We start from the raw sequence: 26,848 nt of genomic DNA on the forward strand, positions 1-26,848 counted from the left end.
AGCAGTCACTGCCCCACACCCTACAGAAGAATAGACTCAAACAAATAAACACCTGTTTCCATGTGTGACGTCACCATCGTCACGCAGCAAACCAAAGTATATAACACCATGAGCAGAAACCCTAAAATACTATTTCCTAAAGATTAAAAGCAAATTATCCCAACAAAAGGACAATTCTAATGTAAGTGCAGTGACAGGTGCTGGGGTGGAAAAGAACCGCAGGAGACACAATTTCAGAGACTAGTAAAGTTTCTCTTCCTGAAGGGCTGGTGATCCCCGTGGTCACTCACTTCTGCTGGACGTCCATTGTCTTTCGGCCCACTCCCCTCCCTTGGCTCCCTTCTGCCTCTCTCCTTGTCCCTTCCCTCCGGCCTCAGGCCTTTCTGCATCCCCCTCACGCCCATCCCCAGGGCCTCTCTGTGAAGGGCAACGGTGGGTGACGGGCGACAGTCCAGCTGTCTAGACAGGGACTCAGGGCACTGTTATGACTGATGGTGCCCACCATGGTGGACACGACAGGTGGGGAATGGAACCTGGAAGTGACGATTTGTCTATTCACTTCCATAGAGGCGTGAGCCAGACACAAAATCACATCTACACACCGAGTGTGATAATTACTCCCCGAGAAGCACTGCAAGACGCTCCAATTAACACAGTCAAGTAAACATGCACTTTCCCTCTGGAGGAAGGTCCCTGAGGGCTGGAATCTGGACAGTGTCCAACACGCGGACACCAGCTCCACAGCTCAAATAGCCCAGCCCTGAGGCCCTGCTCTGTCCATGAGGCAGCAGCAGGACGTGGTGGTACATCCTGTGAGTGCTCAGAGGCATCCCCAGGAGCCCCGACCATGGAGTGAGAGGCCAGAACGCCCTCTGTCCGCACCACGGGGACAACCTCAGGACACAGATGGACACAGCAGCGGGAACTTTCCTCCACAATTTGCAAGTATTCAGTCTTAGGCAGTTTTCAGAATGGAAATCATTCAGACTTGAATGTTTTTAGAATGCAAGCTTCATTTTAGATGTGAGAAAGCAAGGTAATTAAAATACTCATTTTATAAATCATGAAAACTAATAAATTCTGAAGATGCACAAGCTTCTCAGTGCCCCACTGCCTTATCATGCTGGATGAGTCTCAATCAGAGGAAATATTCTCTCCTTGAGTTTAAAGTGTTCAAAAGATTGACTTGTAGTACCTTTATATATTAGAAGATTTATTGTATGTGACAATTAATGCTTCGTAACTGGCATTTGAGCATTCAGCACACTGAGTTGTTTTGGGCACGGTATAAAAGACAACAGCTAATGGAAATACATTGTGATGAAGAAATTCCGGGGGAAATTTAATGTAATACTTATTGTTAAAAATCAGAATGTTATGCCTTTTGCCTACATATTATGACAGACCTAAGAGTCAAATATAAATTCTGCAAATTTTACAGCAACATGGTTGATTATTTCATGGCTCTGGCATTAAAGAGAAGTTGGGTGAGGACTCAGGTCTCTTTACAGACATGAACTTGGGTATTTTTCCCCAACTCTACGACTCAGGGATTATCACTGATACTGCACAGGAAGAGAAAATGTCGAGCTTCTGTTATCAATAAATATATGTTTCATAATACTCGAAAGATGTCGACAACTTGGATCACCTCATATCCTGATTTATTTCCTTGTTTTTATGATATTACTGGGAAGATTTCTACCAATGTGTTGCAATTGTTTTACATTACCATGTGACCTTAAAAGTCCTGCCCTCCCCAGGGGCTGCCCCTCCGTCGTCCCACAGAGGGGGGAGAGGATGAGATGGGGAGGAGGGGAGAGGGCAGGGCTGCCCCATGTCCAGACGTCACCACTCACGCACAGGCCTGGGGTGAGGAACAAACCTGCACCCAGGGGAACCGGGTCCCTGGGACTGGCGGGACAACCACACGCACACACCGTCCGGCTCAGCGCTGGAGCGGCCTCCTCCCTGTACAGATGTGCATGAGTCTGAGGGGGACAGAGGGGCCGGGGAGAGACCCGGGGGTGGACGAGCCCATCCTGCAGGAGGGACGTGTGGGTGTGACCCAGGAGGAGACTCTGTGGGAAACATGGTCTCTGAGTCCTCAGATGTGGGGAGTCAGGTGCAGGGAGATGAGGAGACGAGGGGACAGACCAGGAGTCAGGAGTGAGGCCACAGGGGTAGGAATCTGACAGAGGAGGTGTCAGGACACGCCGCACGGGGACACTGAGCCCAGATCATTCAGTTCCAGGACAGTGTCGGGTCCTGGGGAGCAGGAAAACAGGGACTCTCACACCCCATCTCCCTGCACACCTGTCACTGTGGGGCCTCCCCAGACCAGGGCTGTGCTGGAGGAGCAGAGACAGGCTCTCTAGGGTGGGGGGTGCTGGGCATGGTCACGTGTCCTCTGGGACTGTGCCCTGGACGACCTCTGGGAGGTCGCTGGGCAGAGGTGCTGGGGCCTGTCAGGAGGCCGGAGCAGAGAGATTGGAGCAGTAGGGAGGGGCTGTCAGTAGGGTTTGTTGAGAGATATGAGATTTTAATTTATGCAAGATTTGTAGGGGATAATGGAAATTTTCACCAATTTTTAGGTCTTCTGTAAAAAGTTATCATGCACATTCACATGAAGTGGAAATAAATGGGCTGAATAATGAAGTTTATATAGATGATGATTTTTGACTCAATAGGACCTAGAAGGAATAATTATGTAGAATATACATTGAATCATTACTCTATTATGATAACATACATGCTCCACGTTGGAAGTTAGACATTTTCTTTCCTTCTCCTTTCCCAGTACAGATGATGTCTCCAGAGGTGACCAATCTCACGGCCATGACAGAATTCGTCCTCCTGGGGTTCCCCACTCAGGGGACCATGGGCTTCTTGCACCCGCTGCTCTTCTCCCTGGTCTACCTGTGCGCCCTGCTGGGGAACGGACTCATCGTCCTCATCACCACCCTGGACCGGCACCTCCACACCCCCATGTACTTCTTCCTGAGGAGTCTGTCCTTCTCGGACCTCTGCCTCATCACAACCACGGTGCCCAAGTCCATTGCCAACTCTCTGAGGCACAGCAGCTCCATCTCCTTCCCTGGCTGTGTCGTCCAGGTCTTCATGATGGTTTTTTCGGCAGGTGCAGAGATGACCCTGCTCACGGTGATGAGCCTTGACCGCTATGCTGCAATCTGCCAATCCCTGCACTATGATGTCATCATGAGCAGGGACAGGTGTGTGCAGCTGACAGCTGTGTCCTGGCTGGGTGGGGGTCTCTATGCTGTGATGAACACAGCTGGAACCTTCTCCTTGTCCTACTGTGGGTCCAACGTGGTCCACCAGTTCTTCTGTGACGTCCCCCAATTATTGGCTATTTCCTGCTCAGGAAATCTAATGAACAAACTTGTCCCCATTCTCATTAGTGTGGTGTTGAGCACCTGCTATTTCATTTTCATCATCATTTCCTATGTCCACATCTTCTCTGCTGTCAGGAAGATCCCATCCACAGAAGGTAAGGCCAAAGTCTACTCCACCTGCCTGCCCCACCTTCTGGTTGTGGTGCTGTTTGTCTCCACTGGATTCTTTGCTTATCTGAAGCCGACCTCAGAGACCCCGTCCATGTCTGACCTGGTCATTTCTATGTTCTACACGATGGTACCCCCCACCTTTAATCCGGTCATATACAGTCTGAGAAACCAAGCCATGAAGTCGGCTGTTGGGAGACTGATGAAGGGGAGACTCACCAAAATGTAATAGAGAAGATGACTTCATGACTCCATTATGAGACACATATTTTAAATCTTCACATCATTCTCCCCTTTATATTTGTATAGTTACATGTAATTCCATTGTATAATTAAAGATATATTCTTATTTTTAAGTTATATTTAAGATAACTCCATATACCCCTATAGCTTTAATTGTTTCTCTTGTTAACACTTAGATGTTCTTTGATGTTCTGTGTGTACTGGTGTTTGAATTTCTAGCCACTCTTTGCTGTTCTCCATTTCTGTGCTCCCGGCCGATAGGGGCAATGGTTGGGTTTCATCTCGGTCGTCAGCAGAAGTTTTCTCACTGGGGCAGCATCTCCAGTCTTTCTAAGGCAGCTTCCCCTCTAATGTCACTGACCCGCATGGTCACTTGTGGGATCAGGGGACTCGGGTAGGATAGAGGCCCCTTTAGTTGGTGAGTGAGGCCTTCACAGCATAAATAAGGCCCAAAGATTCATAGTGAATCGAGTAGTCATGAACTTCTGTCGATAAGGACCACACGTGACGTGGTGGAGCCCCTCCTGGAAGCTCTGGTGTGGGTGCCTCCATCATTTACCATAAACACGCCAAGCACAGTGGACACCAGAAATAAGACAGGGACTTGAAAGCTGTTAATTTCAGGTGCAGTATAATGACTAAAAACTGACAATATATAGTGGGTAGGGTTTTTTAAGAAACAGTAATAGGGGAGTCCCTGGTGGTACAGTGGGTACAGCACAGTGCTGTAAAGCTGTCCGCAGCCTCTGCACCATGGGTTGAGTTCCCAGACAGCCAGGGAGCTACCCACATGGCGCTGCAGACCTCTCCTGCCTCACCCGCTGCTTCCCTCAGCAGTGTATTTCGGTCAGTCTGGCTCTCACCCCCCACACCACTCATGCCAGCTCTCACCCCCCCACACCTCTGTCCTGTACCCCAGCTCTTGTATAAATAAATAAATCTTTTTAAAAAAAAAGAAACAATAAAGGAACTTAGGAAACTATAATGGTAAAATCAAAATAATAGCTCGTGGACTGCACAATATTCTAATATTTCCAGGAAGAGTTGAGGAACGGCACTCACATCACACCGCACTTTACACGTGTGATTATCCACATTTATTTAATTACCTAGAATGCCTTAGAATTTGATGACAGTGTCCTTCTGGGCACGTTATTACAGGGATCTCACCCAGAGTGTTTGCGTTTCCATATGGAGTTCTTCAAACAAGAAAACTCGTCAGATTTACATATCATGAATGATATTATCATTTAGTGTAGACAGAAAGACATAAAGAATTTGAGGGTTTAAATTGGGGAAGTGAAAAGCCCCTGAGTGCCTTTGCTGTCTGGCCTCAGCTCCTCTCTGCTGACTGCATCCACCTTTGGTTTCCCGTTGTGATTTCCAAGGTTTGAAAATTTCACACCAAAATATTTCAATATAAAATGTAGTCTCAATTGGACATCAGGCCCTTTAACTGTTTCTCAAACAGGTCACCCTCTGAGGGAATCAGGCTGACCTTGCCTTCAGCCCAGGCGAGTCCCGTAAGGCACATGGCAAATTTGGAGGCAGCCAGCAATGGTTAAAAGATGACATCATCTTGATACATAAATATCTGGGTTGACAACTTGCTACTGTTATTTTAAATCATTGGCATTTTTATTTATCTGATGATAAATAACTTTGTTAAAATTAATTCTTGATAAAAAAAATTAATTCTTGATACTGTCATAGTTTACTGGTCAATAAAATTTATGGGGCATAATGACAATAAAGTTACGAGATATAAGGAGAATTCAATACATGTATTGAATTAAGAACCTGAATCAGGGTATTATAAACATATGCTGAGACTATTCATTGCCTACATTTTGCCACTAGTGTATAAAATAAATAAAAATTTAAAATAATAAAATATTAACTGCCTCAAGATCGCATGAATTTAAACATTTAAGCACATTTTAAACAGTTGTACAACATAATATCCACTAAGAACACTAAAGACTCCACTGAAAACAACAAATTAAGTCAATGAGCCACATCAGTGTAGTTGGAAGCTGACAAAATCAACACACGAAAATCAATTGCCTTCTATATGCACATAATGAACTAGAAGAGAAGTTAAGAAAACAAACCCACTTATAATCACGAGACTAAGTACCACGGAGTAGACATAACAAAGGAGGTGAAGATACAAGAAAAGAGAAAGACATTGTCAAAAGAAATAGAAAAGACAGAGAAATGGAAAGATATTCCCTGCCCTTGGCTTGGAAGAATCAACATTACCAAATGCCCATCTGACCCAAAGCAATTTACAGATTCAACTTAATCCCAATAAGACCTTCTATGACATTCTCCAAGGATATAAAAAAAAAAATTACTGAAATGTATGTGGAACCATAAAAGGCCCCGAACACCCAAAACAACACTGACAAAAAAAGGAAGAATGGAGGCAGCTCACTCCAGACTTCAGTCCATACAATAAAGCTCTAATAATTAAAGCAGCATGGTACTGGGACCAAAACAGACAGACAGAACTCTGGAATATAATGAGGACCCAGGAACCCACCCTCATCAGGACAGCCAGTGACTCTACGACAGAGGAGCCAGAGCAGGCACTGGAGAGGGAAAGTGGGGAAATGGTGCTGGGAGAAGCAGACAGACACACGCAGCAGAATGAAGCAGGTCACTGCCCCACACCCTACAGAATAGACTCAAACAGATAAACGCCTCTTAGCAAATGTGTCACGATAGTCATGCTGCAAACCTAAGTACATGACATCATGTGCAGAAACCCTAATATTCTACTCCATTTTGTTAAGGTTAAAAGTAAAATTATTCAAACCTAATAACAGTTCTAATGTAAGTGCAGTGACAGGTGCTGGGGTGGAAAAGAACCGCAGGATACATAATTTCAGAGATGAGTAAAGTTTCTCTTCCCGAAGGGCTGGTGACCCCCGTGGTCACTCACTTCTGCTGGACGTCCATTGTCTTTCCTCCCCACTCCCCTCCCTTGGCTCCCTCCTGCCTCTCTCCTTGTCCCTTCCCTCCCGCCTCAGGCCTTTCTGCATTCCCCTCATGCCCATCCCCAGGGCCTCTCCGTGAAGGGCAACGGTGGGTGACGGGCGACTCTCCAGCTGTCTAGACAGGGACTCGGGGCACTGTCATGACTGATGGTGCCCACCACGGTGGACACGACAGGTGGGGAATGGAACCTGGAAATGAGGATTTGTCTATTCACTTCCATAGAGGCGTGAGCCAGACACAAATCACATCTACACACCGAGTGTGATATTTACTCCCCGAGAAGCACTGCAGGACGCTCCAATTAACACAGTCAAGTAAACACGCACTTTCCCTCTGGAGGAAGGTCCCTGAGGGCTGGAATCTGGACAGTGTCCAACACGTGGACACCAGCTCCAGAGCTCAAATAGCCCAGCCCTGAGGCCCTGCTCTGTCCATGAGGCGGTGCAGGACGGGGTGGAACATCCTGTGAGTGCTCAGAGGTGTCCCCAGGAGCCCCGCCATGGAGTGAGAGGCCGGGATGCCATCTATCTTGCCATGGGGACAACCTCAGGACAGAGACTCGACACGGCAGTGGGAACATCCCCCCCCCCCCCAGACTGCAGGTATTCTGTTCTTAAACAGTTTTCGAATGGAAATCATTCAGATTTGACTGTTTTTAGATTTCAAGCTTCATTTTAGATCTGAGAAAGCACAGTAAATAAAATATTTGTTTTATAAATCATGAAAACTATTAAATTCTGAAGGTATACAAGTTTCTCAGTGTCCCACTGCCTTATCATGCTGGATGAGTCTCAGCGAGAGGAAATATACTCTCCTGGAATTTAAAGTGTTCAAAGGATTGAACAGAACGTTGTGGTGCATCGTATATGTGACAACTAATGCTTCATAACTGGATTTGAGCATTCAGCACACTGAGTTGTTCTGGGCACTACATAAAAGACAACAATTAATGGAATTACTTTGTGATGAAGAATGTCTCTTTACAGACATGGACTTGGGTTTTTTTTTTTTTTTTTCCCAATTCCACCACTCAGGAGTCTTTAGTGATATTGCACAGGAAGAGAATATGCCAGAGCTTCTGTCATCATTACCAATATCAGTCCAAAGGTATCTACATCTTGGACCATCTCATTACACGATTTATTTTCCTGTTTTTATTAAATTATTAGGAAGATTCCACCAATGTGTTGTAATTATTTTATGTTACTATGTGACCTTAAAAATCCTGCCTCCCCAGGGCCTTCCCCTCCGTCACCCCACAGAGGGGGGAGAGGATGACATTGGGGAGGGGAAGTGGAGTGGGCAGGGCTGCCCCGTGTCCAGACGTCCCCACTCACCCACGGGCCTGGGTGAGGAACAAACCTGCACCCGGGGGACCCGGGTCCCTGGGACCGGCAGGGACAGCCACACGCACAGACCATCCGGCTCAGCCCCAGAGCGGCCTCCTCCCTGCACAGATGTGCATGAGTCTGTGGGGGACAGAGGGGCCGGGGAGGAACCCGGGGGTGGACGAGCCCATCCTGCAGGAGGGACGTGTGGGTGTGACCCAGGAGGAGACTCTGTGGGAAACGTGGTCTCTGAGTCCTCAGATGTGGGGAGTCAGGGGCAGGGAGATAAGGAAACGAGGGGACGGACCAGGAGTCAGCAGTGAGGCCACAGGAATCTGACAGAGGAGGCGTCAGGACACGCCACACGGGGATGCTGAGCTCAGATCATTCAGTTCCAGGACAGTGTCAGGTTCCGGGGAGCAGGAAAACAGGGACCTGCACACCCCATACCCTGAACACCTGTCACTGACCAGGGCTGTGCTGGAGGAGCAGGGACAGGGTCTCTAGGGTGGGGGGTACTGGGCATGGTCACGTGTCCTCTGGGACTGTGCCCTGGACAACCTCTGGGAGGTGTGCTGGGCGGAGATGCTGGGGCCTGGGCAGTAGGTGGGAGCAGCAAAAGTGGGGCAGTCAGGAAGTACAGTCAGTCGGGTTTGTTGAGAGGTTTGAGACTGTAATTCTTAAAGTTCTGTAGGGTCAATGGAAATCTTCAAGTCTTCACCAATTTTCAGGACATGTTTGGACAGTGTGATAATGTCCCCTTCACATGAGATGGAAATGAAAGTTGAACACAGCAGCACACCCAGATGAGGATACTAGATGCCATGAGACCTAGAAGGAGATAGAATGAATCATTATCCTATGCTGACAACCCACTTATGTTCAATATTAGAAGATTTAACAATGTTTTCTTCCTCTTTATTTTTTTTATACAGATGATGGCTCTGGGGGGATGAATCTCACGACTATGAGAGAATTCGTCCTCCTGGGGTTCCCCACCCAAGGGACCATGGGCTTCTTGCACCCGCTGCTCTTCTCCCTGGTCTACCTGTGCGCCCTGCTGGGGAACGGGCTCATCGTCCTCGTCACCACCCTGGACCGGCACCTCCACACCCCCATGTACTTCTTCCTGAGGAGTTTGTCCTTCACAGACCTCTGCCTCATCTCAGCCATGGTCCCCAAGTCCACTGCCAACTCTTTGAGGCACAGCAGCTCCATCTTGTTCCCATGCTGTGTCCTCCAGGTCTTCATGATGGTTTTTACAACAACCACAGAGTTGCACCTGCTCACGGTGATGAGCCTTGACCGCTATGCAGCCATCTGCCACCCCCTGTACTATGACATCATCATGAGCAGGGACAGGTGTGTGCAGCTGACAGCTGTGTCCTGGCTGGGTGGGGGTCTCTATGCTGTGATGAACACAGCTGGAACCTTCTCCTTGTCCTATGTGGGTCCAACGTGGTCCTCCAGTTCTTCTGTGACATGCCCCAGTTAATGGCTATTTCCTGCTCAGGAAATTTAATCAATGAACTTGTCCCCATTCTCACTAATTCGCTGTTGAGTATCTGCTGTTTTATTTTCATCATCATTTCCTATGTCCACATCTTCTCTGCTGTCAGGAAGATTGCATCCACTGAAGATAAGGCCAAGGTCTACTCCAAGTGCCTTCCCCACCTGCTGGTTGTGGTGCTGGTTTTCTCCACTGGATGCTTTGCTTATCTGAAGCCGACCACAGGAACCCCGTCCATCTCTGACCTGGTCATTTCTATGTTCTACATGGTGGTGACCCCCAACTTTACTCCCATTATATACAGTCTGAGGAGCCAAGCCATGAAGTCAGCTGTGGGGAGAATAATGAAGGGGAGACTCACCAAAATATAATAGGGAAGATGAGTTCATTACTCTTTACAAGACAATTATTTTAAATTTTCACATTATACTACTCTATATTCTTATAATTATAAAATATATATTAATAATGTAATAAATTATAAAATAAATATTAAATAAAATAAATAATAATATGTATATTAAGATAACTTCATATACCCTTAGATTTAGTTGTTGCTCTTTTTACCTCTGAGGTGCCATGTGATATTCCGTGTATACTGGAGTAACTCAACTTTCAGCCACTCTTTGCTGTTCTCCATTTCTGTAGCTCCCGGCCAAGAGAGAAGATGGCTGGGTTTCATCTCAGTTGTCAGCAGTTGTCAGCAGCAGTTTCATCTGTTGTCATCTTAGTTGTCCCTGGGGCAGCATCTCCAGTCTCTAAGGCGGCTTCCCCTCTAATGTCACTGACCCTCATGGTCACATGTGGGATCAGGGGTCATGGTAGGACAGAGGCCCCTGTACTTAGTGAGTGAGGCCTTCACAGCATAAACAAGGTCTTAGGGTCCAAGTTAGAATCTGAGCAGTTGCGATCCACTGTAGAGAAGGACCCACACACGTGATGTGGTGGAGACTCTCTGGAAGCTCTGGTATGGGTGTCACCACATTTACCATAAACACACTCAGCGCTTGGTGGACAGCAGAAATAAGAAAGTTAAGTTCCTGTGCAGTATAATTACTAAAATATTACAAAAATCATTGGGTGGGAATTTTTGAGAAACAATCTGCTCAAAACAAAACGGTAGCTAGTAGTCTACCTCGTATCTAATATTCCTAGAAATGTGTTAGGGATGCCATCCATGACCTCAACACCACACTTCACAGGAGTGTTGTCCCCATTTATTTCATCACCTAGAGTGGGAGGGTGGGAATGGCAGGACAATGCCCTGGCTGGGCAGGTCATCAACAGGAATCTCACACAGAGTGTCTGCATTTTTATGAACTCATTGAAGTGAAAAAAGCCGTCGGATTTACGTGCAAAAAGTAACACTATCATTTGGTGTGTTCATAGACATGCAAAGAATTTGAAGAAGATCTCATTTGGGAAGTGAAGTGCCCCGTGGGTGTGGCTGTTGTCTGGCCTCAGCTCCTCTCTGCTGACTGCATCATCCTTTACTTTCCCATCTGTGATGTTCCATACTTGAAAATTTCACACCAAATATTTCATGATGAAATGCAGTTCCAATTGGATATCAGACATTCAGTCACTCTCAAACACTCACCTGGGAGGGGCTGAGTCAGGCTAACCTTGGGTCCAGCCCGGGGGAGTTCCAGGTGGAACCAGGCAAATCTGGAGACCAGCCAGGGGCGGTAGAAGAGGTGGCAGAATCCTGACCTTTGAGCTTCTGGGCTGACAACGGCCTACTGCTCTTTTAAGTGATTGGCCTTTTTATTTTTAGTGCTGATATGTGACTCTTAACATTAATTCATGATGCTGTTACACTGGTCAATAAACGTTATGGAATATAATGAGAATCCAGTGTGTGCATTGAACAAGAAACTGGATCAGACCATTCTAAACACATACTCTTCACTGCCAACATTTTTGCCAACCTTGTACAACGTAATTAGATATATAAGTTAATAAAACATTAACTGCTTTGAGTTGTATGAATTCAAACATTTAATCACAATTAAAACCATTGATTTCTGATTTTTTTTTTCTTACTTGGCGTTACTAAATGATTTATCTCACTATTTCTTTTTATCATGTTAACTTGCTGCTAGCACAGTTGTGGGTATTAAATAACATTTTTATAAATTCTCAATGTGCCAGAAGTCATACATTCCAACTGTTGATATAGAAGGTCAAGAAATACATTACGAACTTAAATTCACTAGAAAGTATCAAAAGCTAAAAAGGAAGGAAGATAATTATTGACCACAAGAAGCTGGACCGCGGGAAGCAGAACTCGCCTCCTGTTTTCTCGCGCGCGCAGGGGCGCGGGTCACTGTGGAGACCGAAGCTGAAATCGAGCTGGAGCGCCAGGCCACCCCCTCCCCCCACCACGGCTCCGCTGCCCTGGCAGCGCCCGCCACCCGCCCACCAGCTCCGCCCCGCCGGCCCCACCGCTGCCGGAAAGGGGGGTTCCCGGCCCCGCCCCTCGAGGGCCGCCCCCGAGCCGGAGCCGAGCCTCTTCCAGGGCTCCCGGCCCTTCCTGACCCGCGGCAGGGGCAGCTCCGCCGCGGGCAGCGTCCTGGGCTGACCCTGCTGCACCGCGGTTTAGGAAAGGCCCGCACCCCGCGCCGCTCTGCGCGCGCCCCACTTCCGGGACCTTGCTCGTCCGCCCAGGGGCTCAGGCCCCAGAGCCGCCCAGCCGTGCATCCAGCAGGTGTGGCGCCCCGGCCGGCGCGGACCGGCCATCCCTGGGCCCTGGGCCTGCCCGCGCTCTCGGCCCCTCCAGGGCCCCCCTGGGCCCCCATCCCGCCCTCTCGGGGAGCCGACAGCCGGGCAGGAGCCCAGAGGAGGGAGGATGCGCAGCAGGGAGCCGACACCCCCGCCATCTGGAGTCCGTGTGGCGCAGGAGCCCGGGGCCACACTCTAGGCAGGGGAGGAGCCTCAGGCCGCCGCCCCCGCCAGGCCGGGTACCCCGCGGGAGACCGGTCCGCGTAGACGCCGCCTCCCCTGGTCAGGGCCCGCCCTGGGTTGGGGGGGCAGCGACCCCTGTCCCGTCAGTGAGGGGCGCGGTGGACGCGAGGGATTCCCCGGGGCGGGGAGGTGACTACGGTCTTGGGGGGACGGGGTGACCGTGGCCGGGGAGCTCGGCGCTGACCGCAAGGCTCCCCGCCCCGCTCCCCTCGCCCGGTAAGGCGGCCTTGCCCGTCCCCTGCGCGGGTGTGGGCCGGGGGCTGGGGGGGCGCTTCCGCCCACCGGGCCCGGGTCCGGGCTGGGGACTCCGCGCCCTGCTGGAGTCCCCATGGGACCCGGGACAGCAGCTCGAGCCGGGGATGGCGCAGGTCGGTCTTTCAGGCGCGTCCGGAGCCCTCCTGGTGTCTGTGGTCGCCCCTGGGGTCCCCGGGGTCTCCTCCCATCCTGGGGCACAGCTATCCCGGCCGCGCGGAGGGAGCGCAGGGGAGGCGCGCTGGGGACAGCGGAGCGCGGAGCCCCCCCTTTCCAAACAGCCCCTGTGAGGCCCAGGGCTCATTAGGCGAACTGGGCGCCTCCTCAGCGCCAGCGCGCGCCCGGGGTCTTCCTGGGCTCCTCGGGGCGCCTGGGGGCACCCGTGACGGAGGGGGGGGGGCCTGGGGGACTGAGACCCATCGTGGGGCCACGCTCAACTGCGAAACTATGGCCGCGCCCCGCAGGGGAGCCCCAGAGCAGGGCGCGCTGGGGAGGGGGTGATGGGGCGGGCCGGGGTTCGCACTCGTTTCTCACCCTGCCAGGGCGCCTGGGTGAGGAGCCGCGGAGGAGGCGCTGGCGCGCGCTGCAGACACCAGAAGGGCCCCTCGGCTCCCTGGCAGCCTCTGTCTGTCCCCTGTGGGGAAGGTCCCGCCAGGAGCTGATGGGGAGGGGGGCGGTGAGGGGAACCAGCTAGCAGAAGGGGGTGTGTCCGGTGAGGACCCAACGTGAGGGATGAACGGGACGCCCCTGAGACGCATGTCCTCCGCCCACAGCTTCAGTTCCCAGGCCCAGGCCCCCGCTCCGAGGGGCTCTGGAGCTCCCTGCGCACCACCCCCCTCGCGGGTCACGCGCCCGGAGGACTGGACGCAGGCGGGGTGGGCGCAGCGGGGTCCCCTCCACGCAAGGGGTGGGGGGCTGCAGGGAAAATCAGGAGAAGCAGCGCCAAGGCGGGCGTTAAGGGACGCGCCCCAGAGTCCCCAAGTCCAGCTCCGAGGCGGGAAGCGCCGAGGGCGCGCGGGCCGAGGCTCAGGCGGGCGCCGAGTGGGTCAGCCAGGCGCAGACCCCAGGGGCAGCCGATGCTCTGGCCACGCCGCCCCGCAGCGGCGCCTCAGCCCATCCGCCCGCTCCGCCTCTCGCTGTCCTGGGGAGTCTCCCCACCGCCACCCCCACCCCCGCCGCTGGCTGCACCCCGGCTCTTGTGCGCATGAATAAATAAATGTCTTTTTTCAAAAACCGCGGGTGCTTCCCGAGGGGCCCCCGCCCCGCAGGTTCAGCTCCTCGGGCCCCTCGGTCCGTCTGCCGCCTGTCCGGCCCGGCCGGCGAGGACCCTCCTCCAGGGCCGCAGAGAAGCCCGAGGGGCGGGCGGGCGCGCGTCCGAGCCTCCAAGGACATCCCGGGCCCGCGGCTCGGCCGGGCTGGCTGCAGAGGACAGGACAGCGCCCAGGGCGAGTCCGCCCGCCCGGGGGTCAGGCCCGGCTCGCCCCGCGGCCCCCGCCGGCGGAGGGGCGTTCCCGGCGGCTCTGGGGTCGGCGCGCCCAGGGGGAAGCAGCGCCCCTGGCCTCCTGGGCTGCGCCCCCCGCCCCGGCCGCGCCGAGCCGGACCTCGCGGGGGACGGGCTCGGGCGACGGGGCTGGTGTCACAGAACTCCGTGCCCCAAAGAGCGGGGGCGGGGGGCTGCGCCCTGGGCGCCCAGGACGCGGACCGCGGCGCCAGGGCGGACGCAGGCAACTCGCCAGGCTGAACCGGGCACCGCGCCCGCGCGTCCTCAGGCCTCGGTGCGGGCTCGGCGGGGGCGCCGGGCGCAGGGACGCCCCTCCGCCGAGGACTCGGGCACCCCGGGCGCCCCCGCCGCGCCCCTCGCCCGACCCGCAGCCCGCGCGGGCGCCTTCGCCTTCGCAGCGTTCCTCGCGACCCACGCGTCTCCCGGCCGCGCAGGGCCCCGTGCGTCCCGGCTGCCGCGGGATGGCGCCCCCGGAGCCCCCACGCAGCCCCCCACCCCCCGCCCAGCAGGTCCACGCAGCCGCCCGCCCCGGCCCCGCGCTCAGTCAAGCCCGAGAGGCCCTGGCCCGGCCCCAGGTTAGCTCAGGGGCGCGTCCTGTTCCCGGGAACCCCGAGGATTTCCGAGCCCCAGCGCCACCCCGACCCGACCCGGGAAACCCCCGCCTCAGCCCGCCGGTCTCTCTTAGGTCCGCAGGGAGCCCCGCCTGCTCCCCGTACAGCGGGCGCCAGGGCAGGGGGTCAGGGACAGGCCCACAGCGCTGGCCTGGCAGGCCGCTGACCACCGCTGGGCATCCGCCGGGCGCGGCGGGTCACCCCTCCCGCCACTCCCCGCAGAGCCTGGCCAAGCCCCGCCCCACGCCCGGCCCTGGCATCGGGGCAGCGGGGCCTGAGCCGACCGGCGCCTCAGCGCCTTTTTATGCAACCTGTGCTTCCCGGCTTGTGGGCTGGCCCAATCAGGTGTGAGCTACCAGCTGACTGGTGCTAAACGGTCCAATCAGCCGCAGGATTGAAAAACGGTCCAATCAGCTGTGTGGGCGGGGCAGCCTGAGAGCGGTTATAAGCAGGGTTGGCGGCGCTCAGACACGGGCGGGGCCGCGGGGTGCAGGCCCCGCCTCTTCTCTGGGGGCCCCCGAAGGCGCCCCGGGGCCCGGAGCCTCAGGGCGTCCCTTGCCGCAGGTGTCGCCCCACCACTCACGCAGCTGCGGGCGCCGGTGTCTCTCGCCGAGCGGCCCGCGGCGGCCCCCTGGCTGGCCGTCGCCCGCGGTGAGCGGCGGGCGGGAAGCGGCGGCCGGGGGGCCCTGGCCGGTCCTGGGCGTCCGCCGCCCCGTGCGCCCTCGCGCTGCCCCTTGGCGGGCCCGGCCTCGGCCTCCCGGGCCTCTGGGCGGCGGGTCCGCGCCGGCCCGTCCCCCGCCTCCCTCGCGCGCTGCCCTGGTCCACGCTCACCCGGCCCGAAGGCCTCGCCCGGGCCCGACGACGTCCTGGGGGGCGGGCCCGGGGAGGCGGGAGCAGCTCCGCGGCCCGCGCTGGGGCCGGGGCGGGCTGGAGGGCGGCGGGCAGAGCCCCGAGCCGGGCGGGGGCGGGGGCGCCGCGGGCACTGCTGCAGGCTGGAGACAGACGCCACCGAGGCAGAGACGCCCCAGGCCGCCCCGGCCCCCACGCCGGCTGGGACAGGCACCCGGGGAGGGGCAGGGGCAGCCGGTCAGCAGCGGCGCATCGATGGCGGGTCCAGAGTCGGCGGGGACGGCAGCTGCACGGGGCGGCCACGCGGGCCACAGCGGCCTGTCCCTCCCCCGCCCCCCCGCCCCCCGCCCCCTCCCCCCTCCCCCCTCCCTCCCCTCCCCCCCGCCCCCCTCCCCCTGCCCCCCTCCCCCTCGGTTCCCTCCTCCCCCCGCCCGTCCATCTCTCGCCTCTGCCCCCTTCACCCGCCCCGCCCTCTCCTCCCGCCGTGACTGCTTTTCCTAAGATTCCATTCAACACACCCCGGGATCTGAGTCTCTGCAGACCAGCCTGGCGTTTGGAAGCGCCCCTGGGCCGCCTCCCGCGAGCCAGGGCGATGCCCGGACACCCCGCGCGGGCCCCCGGGCGGCTTCTGTCCACGGCCCCACGAGCTCGGGCCGGCCGTGCACGGGGACGGGACATGCAGAGCCCGCGGCCACACGGCGGGACCCCGGAGGGCAGAGCGAGGACAGCAGGGCCGGCAGGGGCCCAGCGAGCGGCCAGCGGGCTGGGGGGGGGGCGGGGAAGCAGCCCCCACCTGTGGCAGCCCGGGCAGCGCCCGCCCAGGGCCCCACCGCACTGGGCTGCGCCTGGCCCCACCCACTGGCCACACCTGAGCAAGAAGCTGCCCTGCGCTCTGAGGCCTCAGACGAGGCCCCTCCTCGTCATAACTTTCCTCGCGGCCTCTTGGAAGTCTTTGTTCCTCAAATGGTAGATGATGGGTTCAGCAGTGGGGTGACCACGGTGTAGAAGACGGAAATGATCTTGTTGATTTCAGGGGACAGGTGGGCTTTGGGGCGCACGTACATGGAGATCGTGGTCCCGGAGTAGGTGGTGACCACGGCCAGGTGGGAGCCGTCGTGGAGAAGGTCTTCGCGGGCCGGAGGCGGAGGGGATGCTTACGATGGCGGCCACGATGAAGACGTGGGACACGAGGGTGGGGAGGAGGCACACGCGCAGGCGGCGATGGACAGGGCGAAGACGACCATCTCGGTGAGGTAGACGCGGGAGCAGGAGAGCCGCATGGAGGGGCAGGTCGCAGAAGAAGTGGTTGATCCGGTTGGGGCCACAGAAGTCCAGCCTGAAGATCATCAGGCAGGGCAGGACCCCGTGCCCACCCTGGTCACCCAGGAGACGGCCACCAGCTTGGCGCAGGTCTGGGGCGCATCAGGAGGGGGTAGCTCAGGGGGCTGCAGACGGCCAGGTAGCGGTCATAGGCCATCGTGGCCAGGAGGAAGCACTCGGTGGCCCCGAAAAACACAAAGAAGTAGAGCTGGGCCATGCAGGCGGGGAAGGAGATGGCACGGCCCTGGGACAGCAGGCCGGCGAGCAGCGGCGGCACGACGGTGGAGGTGTCCCAGACCTCCAGGAAGGACAGGTGCTTGAGGAACGTGTACATGGGCGTGTGCAGCCGCCGGTCATGGCTCGCCACGGCAATGATGACGACATTCCCCACCACCGTCAGCACGTAGATGAACAGAAAGATGGCAAACAGCAGGGACTGCCACTCGAGAAGGTTCTGGAACCCCAGCAGCTGAAACTCAGTGACAGCAGACACATTTGGGGGCTCCATCGCCTGCGGAGGGGAAGAGACCTTGGAAAGCACTGCGGACAAGGCATGAAAATCCTCGGTGCTATCTGGAACATGAGAGACTGTCTTCGAGCACTCCCGTCTCCACGACAGCTTTCTGGAAGAACGTGCGCGGCTCCACCTGGCTTTTAGACCACTGTGGTTTCAACCCATTAGGCGAAAGGGGCGCAAGAGTTGGGGGAGGGCCTCAGCAAGCTCCACTCACCAGGCTCTCTGAGATCTAGAAGTTTCAGGTTCAACACCCCAGGTAAGAAGGTGCTCACTGAGCCAAACACAGGAAATACAATTAATAGCCGGGCCTCCCTGGTGGCGCGAGGGTTAAGTCTCAGCACTGTGAAGCTGTCCCCAGCCACTAAGGCATGAGTTCAATCCCCGGCCAGGGAGTGACCCACAGGGCGAGGCAGACCTCTTCTGTCTCCCCGCTGCTCCCCTCAGCAGCGTGTTTCAGTAGATGCACCTGTTCTGCTCCCCACTCTGTCTCTGGTCTCTGGTAAATCCTCTCACCCACCCCCAACCTTTGGCCTGTACCCCAGTTCTTGTATGCATAAATAAATAAACCTTTAAAAAATTAATAGCTATGTTTTCCTGGAAAGGGCCTGGGCCCTTTCCTCCCACAGGTGACCCTCATCTGGAAACAGGTCACACCTGGCCCGTCTCCCAGCCCCGGGAGACTGTGTTCTGCCCTCAGTGTTTATGGACACCTCCTCCGGGCACTTGAGCATCTGAGTGTGTCTGTGTGTGTCTGTGTGGCCAGGGCTGAGCCAGCCTGCATCTCCACTGGTACCTTCTCACCCAGGTGGACACCAGCTTAGTGATCGGATTTTGTGTCCAGTCAACAAGTCACCCCTCCTTTTTTTCAAGGTCTAGCCTAGTTCTGGATGAAGCCAGCATCCACCCGCCATCAGGGGCTTCCCTCACCAAGGACTGAGCGTGATGTCACCTCTGTAATGCCCAGGCCCAGGACTCCAGCCGCAGGCCCTTCCATGTCCCTCCTTCTCCCCTAGTGACTATTTCAGGCGCTTCTCCAAAACCTTCCAAGACTTTTTGTGTAGGAAAGTGATGAAGCTGAAGTACCCGGAGGCCCTCCTTCACCGCCCCCCTCTGTCTCCCCGGGAGCCCGATGGGTGGTGCATCACCCCCTTCTCCCCCCCTCTCCCCCAGAGGTTGCACCTGAGCTGGCTGTGGCTTTATTTGGTCTCTTGCCCAAATTAACCGACAACCCCCCCCTCGGAAATGCCGCATCCCCCCAAGGAGCACCGCCCCTCCCACCCGACTGCTGTAGTCTCCCTGCGCCCCAGGCACACCCGTCCTTCCTCCTGGGAAAGTGGACAGAGCAGCTGCCACAGCAGAGGCCTCTGCTAGGGTGGAAACCAGAGCGCGCAAAGCAGACGATTTGGCGAGGGGCTTGGGCATGAGGCTGCAGAGAGTGGCCAGTTCAGGGCTCCGGAGCCATGGTCCCTGGAGCTCTACAGTGAAAAAGGCCCCTGGCTCCACCTGCTGGCTGAGCCCAGGAGCTGGCCCTGCTGCATGGTGTCTGCTCTCTGTGCCTAGGGCGGCCTGCCCTGCTCCCTCCCAGCCGCTCCCCTTCCTCCTCAGAGGCACCAGACCTCTGGGTCTCTGTTCTGACCCCATCTCAGCTCCTGCGCACAGCACAGACCACAGTCTCTGGCCTTCTCTGCTCACTGCTGTTCCTGGGCCCTGCCCCGGGGCAGGCTGACCCCAGGCCAGTCCAGGAGCCCAGGCTGAGGGGAAGCGTGACCCCACAGGGCAGCGAGTGATGCAATTCACTTTGGAACATGGTCCTTTCCTGACATTGCTTCCACTTCCGTGACATGAGCAGTGACCGGAAAAAGGCAGAATTTAAATGCCGAGACCACCAGGGCCTGGTTGACGGGGTCAGCATGGGCAACGTGGTTGGGTCACAGGGCATTTGGCCCCATTTCTGAGTCACCTAAAGTCCCCCTCAAACGCAGTCAAAGACACAAGGGAAAAAGGACCTGCTAGGCCTAGCCCTTTGGGGCAGGACGGGGTGCCGGGGTGACAGGGTAGGGGGTTGGCAGGGGTGGGGGGTGGCAGGGGTGGGGGTGCGAGCAGGTGGTGGGGTGATGGGGGTGGGGGTGCAGACCTGCTTGGGGCTGACATCAAGTCCTGGCTATCCCAGGGACTGGATCACCTGATTTACAATGAGCTCAGCCAACAAGACCCGCCCCGAGACAGAACCTCCCAGGCGCCAGCCCCACATCTCATTTCACAGCTTCCCTGGAGCCTTTATGGAAATAAACATGCCCCAGTACCACAGACCTCCCGCCATCCAGGGCCACCAGGCGCCTCTGGGCTAGGGCCTCCCTGCTGCTCTCCAGGCACCACAGGGCGGGCGATCCCACCTGGACAGAGTATCCGCAGGGCCTGCAGCCTGAGGCTCGCAGTCCCTCACCCACAGGCATGGCCTCTGGCTCCAAACACACCTCTCCTGGTGGCCTTCTGAGCCCTGAGCCTACCTGTCCATCTCCCTGGCACACGGCGCCCACGGTCCTCCCTGCTGCCGGCTCGGCCCTGCTGCCCTCCGCCCTGCACGCTGGCCCTGGCTGCTGCGACTGGCCATCTTCTGCGGGTGATGCGGCTGGAACACGCTCCACCTTTCAACAACCCAGGTCTCCTGGGGCCTGGCCTTCGGGGAATCCTCCTCCCAGGTATTCTTCCACAGTTTGCCTACGAGTTAATAATCAACAAAAGCAAACTTTTGAGACTCCCCGCTGCCCAGGGGGCTCAGCACGGGGGCACCCCTGGGACCCAAGCAGTTCTTTGGAAAACTTTTTTAAAATGTAGCTTAGGATGGCCCCGGAGATGCTGAACTGGACTGACTCAAACAAATGGGTGTTTCTTGAAAATCTAGGGAGCAGGTACCCAGGGGCCCATCCTGAGACGGGTGCCAGCGGCCTTCCGCTTCACACTGCAGTTTCAGGTGTGCCCACGAGAGCACATCCACTCACCCACACGGTGAGACCCCCCCACCCAGGCCAACTTCCAGAGACCAGAGCACCTGCGCCGAGGGCATCTCCCAACTCCACAAGGAAAACGCAGCATCTCAGCCTGGAAAGGCCTGAGCGGAGCCCTCCACATGCCCCCGCCCCCCTCTTACCAGCAGGACCAGAGGCTGCTGCATGGGGGGGCACTGTCCCGCGACGCACTTGTGCTTGACTTAATAACTTATTTTCCAAAATAATGTTATCCGTGTGTATATTTTTCAGAAAACTTGCAGACAGAAGACGGCAAGGGCGCTGCGCGTGCACGAGTGCCCGCTGTGAACACGCTCAGGAGCACGGGTGGCTGCACACGCACAGGTGCATTTTGGGGCACTGGGTGAGGAGCCGCTGCAAGCTCTAGCTGGCACCACCGGGTCTTGGGGTGCCCGCGGCGCCAGGAAACCTGAGTTCATGGGGGTGAGGCTGCAGGGAAGAGTATCCAGGCTCTTGGATGGGGTCCCAGGCAGGGTCCTGGGCTGGGTGGGGTCCACTACACTCCACCCGAGTTGGCCCCCTGATGGCCCAGCCCGCAGCTCTCCTGTTCCTCGCGGGCAGCACGCGCCCTGCGGCTGCGGCCTTGGCTGGCCTTAGCCCCTCTCCATCACCGTCTTTCTCACTGCTAGAGATGGGGAAGAAAACAAGCTGCACCCCGGCCTGTGGGCAGGCTTCTTCCGTGAGGTCTTCACACTGGGCCCCCACTCTTCGCCTGGCACGCCGCGGCCAGGGGAGGAGAGCAGTGCAGGCACCCAGGGAGCAGGCGAGCAGGCAGGTGGGTGGGTTCCAGCAGGTGAGAGCACAGGGTACAGCGGGACCTGGGGACACCCAGGCCACCCACCCCATCAGCACTGCCACGTGAGGGTGGCCGGCAAAGGGCACTGGCACGCAAGCCCCACAAGGTCACCCCAGCACTCACGTGCCAGCAGGCGACCAGCCTGAGGCTTGGCCTGAGGAGCCTGGGGGGGCGCCCGGCTCAGGTGTGCTGACATCTGAGGGGCCCCTCGCCCCGGCAGACGTGCGACGGAGGAGAGGCCGGAAAACGTCACCTCCAAGAGGCAGCAGGGCCATGGCAGACACGCGCCCCAGCTGCGTCCCGAGCCGGCCGGCCAGAGCAGGCTTCCCCAGGCTTCCAGTCCCGGCCCTGGGAGCACATGCAGGCCCAGGACTGGCCTCAAGACCTCTTTGCGCCCCAGGCTGTCCTCCCCACTCCCCAGGCCCCAGCCTCCACTGACTGACCAGCCCCAGGCGCCCGTGCCATCCCCGCAGCACCACTCCGGCACGCATCCTCACCCTGGCACGCGCCCTCGTCCCCAGCACAACGGCCTGCTCTCACTCAGGCGGGCGCCCGTGGGTGCGGGTGCACCATCGGCTACAAGTCGGCATCTGTGTATCCGTCTCCACCAAGACAAGCTCACAGATACTTTGAGATGTTCAAATCCTCACCCGGAAGTACCTTCCAGAATCCCTCCTTCCTCTTTCCCACGCGGTCGCTGGGACACTTCCTCACGCCCACGCGGTCAGCCCCTCCATCCTGCACAGGGGCCGGGCAGGGGTGCCGGAAACTGCCATCGGTGGTCACTCTCACGCTGACCAGATGTGCTGAAGTCACCTCAGTCTAGGCAAAGTGACCTGCCCCCTTGGCGCGGCGGTGCGTGGTCCCGGCCGGCCATTTCCTGGGGCGGCTGAGTTGGGGCTTTGCTCATCCCATGGCGGGCCCCAGAGCAACGTGGCCGGAGCCCAGGGATTGGGGCATGTGGGGTGCACCAGGCCCAGGGGTGGGAGGGCCGCCCAGGCAGGGGCAGGTCTGTGAGGCAGGGAAGGGGAAGCAGGAGTCCAGGGGGAGCCCTGGCGAGCTGTGGGGGCAGCCACCCCGCGGGCCCAGGCCGGGGTCTGGGGGCGAGGGTGTGTTGTGCTCGCTGGGGACGGGGCAGTCAGCAGAGGAAGCCTGGCCAGGAGCTTTCTCGTGGGGTCACTCCAGGGACTCGGCCGTTACAGGAGGGGTGGAATCTCTACCTGTAAGGGTAGAGGCGCCGCTCCAGACGGGCCTTCAGGAGGAGGTCTTCCGGGTCCATGGAAGGAAATTCTAAGACTCACACTTGAAGCCCCGCACGGAGCATCACTGGGTTCGGTATGAAAAAGGGAATGATTATAAAACTCCTGCGTTTCTTCGGAAGTTTCATAGATGACAGTTATTCATCAGAGCACAGTGTGGACAAAGTCTGGATCCAGCTCCAGCAGTGCAAACCCCGCCTCTGAACAGGGTGAGGGGGTGCCGGATGATCTGTCTAGACCTGCTCTCAGAACCACTCCCAGACCCACGGGCCCTGGGCGTGGGCTCGGTGCGGGGGAGGGTCCAGTACCCCAGGCCTGCTGGTTACCTCAGATGTGCCTTCCCCAGAGTGCTGAGGGCCCTGGGGGTGGGCCTCAGGGGAGCCAGAGGCCTCTCTGCTCCCTCTCCCTGGGGGATTCTGCAGTTTGGACCCTTAGAGGCCCAGCGAGAGAGACTTCTTTTATCATTTAAACCCCCTCTGGAATCAAGCGAGTGAAGCGTGGGCACAACTTCCAAGGCCACCACATGGAGGTAGCATCTTCACCAGCCCCCCGCCAGGATGGGGCCACCCTCCTCCCCAGGCTGGGGCCACCCTCTTCCCCAGGCTGGGGCCTCCCTCCTCCCCAGGCTGAGCACCCAGCGGGAGGAGCCAGCTCAGAACAATTAGCCCAGGCAGGCAAGTCCCAGGGTACCGCCTTCCTTCCTTCCTTCCTCTGGGGCACAGTGTGTGCGGGGGTGATGGGTTTGCGGGTGATGGGTTTGTGTTTATTCAATGCAGGTCAGATGCCAGACCCCACCATACCACCCAGGCCAGCCCAAGGCCCAGGGCCCACCAGCTGTAGGCGGAGAGAGTGGAGGCTCCCGGGGAAGAGGGGGCGCCAGGGCGAGGAGGGGGTTCGCCAGGGCACAGAGGGGGGTGTGCCAGGACACAGAGGGGGTACCAGGGCACAGAGGGGGTGTGCCTGGGCGAAGGGGGGGTGCCAGGGCGCAGAGGGAGTGCTAGGGCACAGAGGGGGTGCCAGGGAGCAGAGGGGGCGTTAGACCAGGGTCAGAAGGGAGGTCTTGCCTCCAGGTCCTTCACCATCATGCAGGCTTTCGGGGCAACTGCAGGGCGATAGTAGGGTCCTGCTCATAGGGCCACCAAGGAATCGCGCACATAAACGTCGCTGCACATGGGTAGGGCAGGTCGGAGCCTGTCAGCTGAGTTGCGGGCCTAGCAGCCTGCTCACGGGTGGGGTGCACCCTGTGCCCGCCCCATGTCCACCTGGGGGAGCTGCTTTCCATTCATCAGGGTCTCCCCAGGAAAAGCGTGAAACTACCAGGATGTTTGATTCCCACGGCAGGGAAGCTGGGAACCCTACCCAGCAGCCCAACGAGCCACATCCCCAGCCCCCAGAGAGGGCCTGCGAGCCCGGGGCTGCCCAGTGACCGCCCGTGGGCACCTCCCCGCCCAACAGCCCCTGGCGGCGGCCACAGGCCCTGGCCTCGCCTGGAAAGAAAGTCAGAGCAGGGCCGTGCGCCCCGCGCCTGTAATGGTTAGGATTTCACCTTCAATTTCCAAAACAGTATTTTTTGATTTTGCTTTTTAAGGGTCCAGCTCTGATCACATTACTTCTTACAAACTTTGAAAATGTGCTTATTTCTAAGCAAAATAACTGAAGATAAACTTGTACTTTTTTTGAGTGCTTTGCCTCATGCTGATTTCCCTCTTGGAAAACCCTCTTCATAGGCCGCCGCCTCCGCACCTGCTGGCCGGTCGCTCTCCCTTTGTGTCCTGCAGCGGGGAGGGCTTCTCTCTGCACCCCCATGCTCGCCTGCTGGTCCGGGAGGACCTGGGGTTCCCATTCTCGGTGCTCACTGAGGTGAGCAGGGGCTGTGCCCCGAGGGCCAGGCCGTGGTCCCCACAGGGAGAAGGCCGAGCACAGGGCAGGGCCTGCGGGCAGGCAGGGTTTGGTGTCTGGGCAGCGCTGGCTGGTGTCCAATACTCAGGTGGGGCTGGCCCCACAGTCCGCGGGGACACGGGCTGTCCCTTAGGACAAGACCTGCAGTGCTGTCCTCTGAAGCCCTGCCGACCCTGGCAGCACGCCGGCCAGAGAGGCCTCTGAATAAAATGTGCACAGGAGACATTCTCGAATCATCGAATCACTTAAAAGAGCAAGGGAGCTGCTCTTGAGGTAAGACAGGTGTCGCCTCACTGCTGGGGTGAGGGACAGGCACCTGACAGCAGAGTGGGGGTGGCCAGAGGGGCGGGCGGGCGGTGCATGGCTCCAGGCGGGAGTGACACGCAGTGCACACCAGGCACCCACTATAGAGTGAACACACCTGACAGGTGTGCGTACCTGGGGCTCCTGGGTGCCCCTGTGGGCAGTGGGCAGGGGCAGGCTGAGGACCAGCTCAGGGTCGCCGGGGTCAGGGTCCCCTCCCACTCCCCAGGAGTGGCTTGCTTCCCTCTGAATCCTGCAGAGGTCAGCAGGGAGGTGCCCTATGTATAGCGCCTATGCACTTGGACTACGCTGACTACACTCACCAGCCCTGACTGTGCTCCCAGCCCTTGCGCTACCTCTGCTGACAACTGACTCTCCTGCGATATTAACAAATGTACTATTAATCTAGCATTAATAGTACTCAAAAAGTATTCACTAACCTCACTAAATACTAGCAGTGCTAACTTAACTCTACCAACAATACTAACAGAGCAATATGATGAAGGGATAAACATGGCAACTCAAACTAGAGCATAAACTAACTGAAGTATAAACATTTTGAGAATAAATCAATCAGCTAATTCTGTTACACTTTATTCATTTATCCACTCTTAATCAACTTGCTTCAGTGTACTTCTGCTACACTGTCTAGTCCACAAATCACTACACAATAGAATGAAACTTAAATACATGAAGGGAAACTCCATTGTGGATGTTTGTGGATGGCTCACAGCTATTCCATGCAAACACAGTTTGGGGAACCTCACCTCAGGAAACAGGTCTTGGGCCCAAATCTCTACAAGGGTGGTGCCACAAAATGCCCCCAGTGGGGCAGAGAAGTGTGCATGCATGAGTCACAAGTCCATTGTCCTCCTTGGAACCCAGGTCCCAGGTCAGGTATATAGGCTTATGACACAGGACTCGGGCCCTGTTCCAAAATGTGCTAGGGATCAAACCCAAGGCAATCCAACCCTGCATTTCCATTACACTGTGAGTGCTCCTGCATCGGGAAATCATCTCTTTTCGCCACCACGGAGGACACTTGATTTTCCTAGGGCTACAAGACTCAAGGAGTGATTTATTACTATCTCATCTATTTCTTTCTCTCCCAAAGTTCCCTTTTGAAATGGCATTAAAATTAGCCAAATCAGACTGGAAAGGAAAGGAAAACAATGACATAACTGCAGGGAACATAATTTGAGGAACATTTTCCAGGACATAATTTGAGGAAATTCATGGATTTTCTATATTATTGATGCAGATATTGGCTACATAGATCAACGGAGGAGCAAACATTTTCTTACCCATGACCTAGCTGTGGTATAAACAGAATTAGGAATTTCCTCCATATCTGAGGATTGGAAAGCTGATAGTATACCAAAGACTATGATTCAACTAAGAGGCCCACATAGTAAGACCTCCGTAATGGATCATGGCTTTTAGCAGTTATGTAAGCAAAATACCCAAAAGCAATAATTAATATATATGTGTGTGTGTGTGTGTGTGTTACACTACTTTATAACACTGTATAAATCTTTGGAGTACAGCTTCACATCTTTTAAAATGTGTAATTCCACACCACACACACTAACAGAGTTCTAATGAGCCTCTACTAACAGGCTTCTCCTCACACACCCACCCTCTCCAGGGGCAGCTCCTCCTGCCTGCTGGTGTCTGCGCAAGCATCATCTTCTTTCCTTGTGTGTGTGTGTGTGTGCCCACACGCTACTGAAAGGAGGACTCTGGTGACGCTTTTCTTAGAGGTAACCCAAGAACCCTCATCTGTGACCCCAACACCTCTCCCAAACATCACTCCTCACCAGTGTCAATGTTATAAAAACAAGGAAAATCTGAGAAACTGTCATCCAGGCGAACTGGATGGGATTATGGAGCATAAAATGGACAGTAGCAAAGATGGCATTTAGTAATTATGTCAA

At 56.6% G+C, this 26,848-nt stretch overlaps 1 pseudogene across 1 annotated transcript; it reads right to left on the reverse strand.

Moving 5' to 3' along the window:
• Positions 1–16,599: 16,599 nt before the first annotated feature.
• LOC311167572 (olfactory receptor 11L1-like) lies at positions 16,600–17,619 on the reverse strand (annotated as a pseudogene). The gene has a single exon. The product of its transcript is annotated as an olfactory receptor 11L1-like (transcript).
• Positions 17,620–26,848: the final 9,229 nt, after the last annotated feature.

Source organism: Talpa europaea, assembly GCF_964194135.1.
Source record: "Talpa europaea genome assembly, chromosome: 2".
Lineage (NCBI taxonomy): Eukaryota > Metazoa > Chordata > Mammalia > Eulipotyphla > Talpidae > Talpa > Talpa europaea.